The following is a 4,047-nucleotide window of genomic DNA, read 5'->3' as shown; positions in this document are numbered from 1 at the left end:
TTAATACATATGCCTTATGAGCATTAAAAATACGGGCCAAGAGTAAGTGACAGCAGATAAAATTAGCATAAAATAAAAATAAGTTAATTGAATTAGCTGAAATGTTCATACAATTCTTGTAGCTGTTCACGGACCTCCAATATTTTGTCGTAAAGTGAATATTCGTTGACAATTCTAACGCCGCACGCACATCAAATGTGCTCTTATGCATATTATATCAATTTATGTATAAATACATATACATATACACCTGTGTGCATAATAATAGCAGCACGCCATATTGCAAAGTTTTAACCTTTTATTTTTTTATTTGCTTTTATTTTATCTAAAAGTTTAATTCATAATACAACAACATTAATATAAAAGAAAAAATTTTAAACTTTTTAAAAAAATGTTAAACTTGAAAAAAAATGCAAGCTTTTTACTCGGAATTTGTAGAAAAATTCTGGGTAAGCAGTTTTGTGGCCCCATCAATTATTTTTTTTTTATAACATTAAGCAGGTTTAAAGTGGCTCGAAATTCGTTGAATTTTTTTGATTTTCGATAATTTTTTTTGTTAACGGTGTTATGCGAATTCCACCATATAACGAATGCTGGAAATAGTTTTATGTGAAGAAAATGCCAAAAATAAAAAAAAAAATTGTCAAAAATCAATACGAATTTCAAGCCATCTCAAATTTGTAAAATATTATATCAAAATTACATGGGCAAACTCAGAATTTGTCTACAAATTTCTAATAAGGTGTTTCAAAATTTTATAAAATTTCTTTTAATTTTATGCAAACTTTGAAATTTTAAGTTAAATTGTTTTTTTTTTGTAGTTTGAACTATGTTTTTTTAAAATTCGCATTAAAAATGTATTTTCTTTTCTACAAATTCCCTATAAAAAGTTCGAAATTTTTATTAACATTTTTGTATTTTTGTTTTTTAGTTTTATACAAAGCTTGAAACTTTAAGTTAAATGGTTTTTGTTATAGCTTGAACTATGTTTTATAAAAAATCCCAATAAAAAATTCCAATTTAAAAAAAAAATTTTATAAAAATATTTTTACTTTTATCTAAAGTTTAAAATTTTAAGTTTAATGGTTTTAGTTGTTGCTTGAACTATGTTTTATAAAAATTTCCAATAAGAAAAAGTCTTTTACTTTTTACAAATTCCTAATAAAAAGTTTGAAATTTAAAAAATTTGTTTTTAATTTTTTTTTCAGTTTTATATAAAGCTTGAAACTTTAAGTTAAATGGTTTTTGTTGTAGTTTGCACTATATTTTATAAAAAATCCCTATAAAAAGGTTCTTTTCTTTCCTACTAATTCCCAATAAAAAGTTCGCAATTTTTACAAAACATTTTATAAAAATATTTTTTACTTTTATACAAAGCTTAAAATCTTAAGTTTAATGGTTTTAGTTGCCGTTTGAACTATGCTTTATAAAAATTTCTTATAAAAAAAGGTCTTTTATTTTTTACAAATTCCCAATAAAAAGTTCGATATTTTTATAAAATTTTTTCTTTTATTTAAAAAAATTAAATATAAATAAGTGAATAGTCAAAACTTGGCAATATGCCGCGCTGCTATTATAGTGAACCCAGAGGTCTCGTCTACGTTATCTCCGGATGTAGAAATCGAACATTTGTATGCAAGAATTATTGCCCATATTTGCGCATTTTATTTTGCGTTCATTGATTTTTTCTAAAATATAATACAGGTAAACTTGAATTTAATGCAAACAATTACTGCAATTACTCACGCTGATTCACCCGCAATTCCATGCGAACAAACAACTACAGATTTGCTTACATATCTACGTACTTGTATATGTTTGTGCAACACCTACGGCGAGAATGTGAGCCAATCATGTATGTATGTGTATATATGTATGCGTGTATTATTTTAATGAAGTAAAGATCATTACCAAACGGAACTGCCTTCATCATTAAGCAAATCCCGGCTGGATGTGTGGGTGTGGAAGTGACAGCAGGCGCAGTGCATCGAGTTGTGTACGTGTATGGGTTTACATCTAATGCGCTCATCTGACAAATACTCACATATTTATTTACATACGTATGTACTGACTAATGTAAGTATATATCTTTTATGTGCGGTCATTTCTCATGTCACAAACAATTTTTACTGCAGCTTAGTTGCACTTTTGCGAAATGGAAAACATTAAAATAAACTGGTTGTAGGAAAGAATATTAAAGTGTTTATTGCTTGTGACAATTCATTCGCTTTTATTTTGTAATATACGATGCATTTATGTGCTGGATGCTGTTGATAGAGGTATACAATTTTGCGATTAAAATTTTAGTATTCATGAATTATATAGAGCCTCGCGAACCAAAGCTCGAAATCTGCACGCAACTACAGCTTCTCTTACACATATTCGACCATTCTAGGCTATTCAATAAGTTTTGGGGTTCGATAAGAAAAACACAATTTTATGGTTTGAAATATACAGTATAGTTTCGCTGAACATCAATACACTTGTTCCAACTAGATTCCAATTTATGAATTCCATCCCTGAATTGTGAGAATCTGGAAGGGCTACAAAATACGCTACCACAGCTGTTATGACCTCATCATTTGAGGAAAAACGCTTTCCATGCATTCCATGGGTGGTAAGGGATAAACGCTAAAAAAACACTTTTTTCATGAATTTATTGTAGCGAAACGGTTCAAGTCAGTTTATTAAAAGTTGTTGCATATTATAAAGTAACATTTCAAGAATATTTGATAAAATTTTCATGTAAAAATATTGCAAAATGAGCGAATGAGAGCACATTTACGTAGACGTCTTTTCAAAAATACATTTTGCAGTAGTCAGCATATCTCAGCGTAGAATCATCTGAAATCAAAAAAATCGAATAATTTAGTTAAAGTATGAGTTAAACTCCCCCCCAACGTTTATTTTGACGATTTATTTTCATTTTCAGCCATTTGGTAGTCGTTTGAAGTAAAAAGTGATTTTTGACGAAAAAATTCCGCCATTTTGTAGGTGTAAAACCACCTTAATATAAAAAAATGGCGAAAAAAAAACGTTGGGGGGAGGTTTTTTATATGTAAAATATGTGTGCAAAATTTCAAAAGGATCGGTTGAGTAATTTTCAAATGCCAATGACTAAGCACTTAAAAAAAAAAAATACCAGTCTAACGGTTAGACTTGATAGAAGTGAAACCTTCCGTAAAACAAACTGAGAGAGAATAAGACGAAAGCAGCATTAGGAGCGGGATAATTATAGGTTCATTATAATATTGCTATAAAGTTCATATTTTATTTTCTTCATTTTATCATTATTCATCCTCAATGTTTTCAATTTCAACAAATGATACGAGTGGCTTATGATAGATAAAATATGATACAAATGCTTTGGTTTCGATGTTGTCAAAAAAAATACCCAAACGGACCGAAGAAACAGACTTGCAAATTTCTTCCGTTTTCGTCTACTTGTATTCATATAAAAATTTATGTCTCTTCCCACCAAAGCTAAATGTACTAGTATATTTCTTCTTGTATTTATTCAAGGCTGAAATCCCGGCGGTACTGCAATATCGGGCCAACCCGTGGCAGAGGTGGAGCCCCCTAAAACACTCCGCCCATTTCCAAAAATCAGTTTAACATTTGTTGTCCTCCGATGAAGGATCTATCAGATGTTAAGCTGATAACCACACTACCTAGTCAATACATTTTAAATAATAAACCTAATAAACTTTTTGAGAATTACACGCTCACAAAAATTATTTATATCAACATATAATATAACGCTTCGTAACTAAATAACTTTTAGGCCAGCGACGACAGCATGGCGCGGTAGCCGAGCGACTAGCAATGTGAGCTTCCGATCCAAAATCCTTGGTTCGAATCACAAGAAAAAATAAAAGTAATTTTTATTTAGTTCGTCGCTACTTTTATATCAACATATAATATAACGCTTCGTAGCCAAGTTGGTCGCTTTTTTCGTTTCACTTTTCCTCAAATCACTCCCAACGATTCTAAAGAAGTTTTCACTTCAAAAAGGTTCGAGAAAACCGCGTTTAAAGTTTGTAACGG

General features: G+C 29.9%; 1 pseudogene; it reads right to left on the bottom strand.

Annotated features, from left to right (window-relative positions):
• Positions 1-3,513: 3,513 nt before the first annotated feature.
• Positions 3,514-3,694, bottom strand: LOC129249604 (U2 spliceosomal RNA; annotated as a pseudogene).
• Between the last annotated feature and the right edge of the window lie 353 nt (positions 3,695-4,047).

Source organism: Anastrepha obliqua, chromosome 5 (genome assembly GCF_027943255.1).
Source record: "Anastrepha obliqua isolate idAnaObli1 chromosome 5, idAnaObli1_1.0, whole genome shotgun sequence".
NCBI lineage: Eukaryota > Metazoa > Arthropoda > Insecta > Diptera > Tephritidae > Anastrepha > Anastrepha obliqua.
The sequence above is the reverse complement of the archived record's forward strand: the minus strand, read 5'-3'. Positions and strand labels throughout refer to the sequence as shown.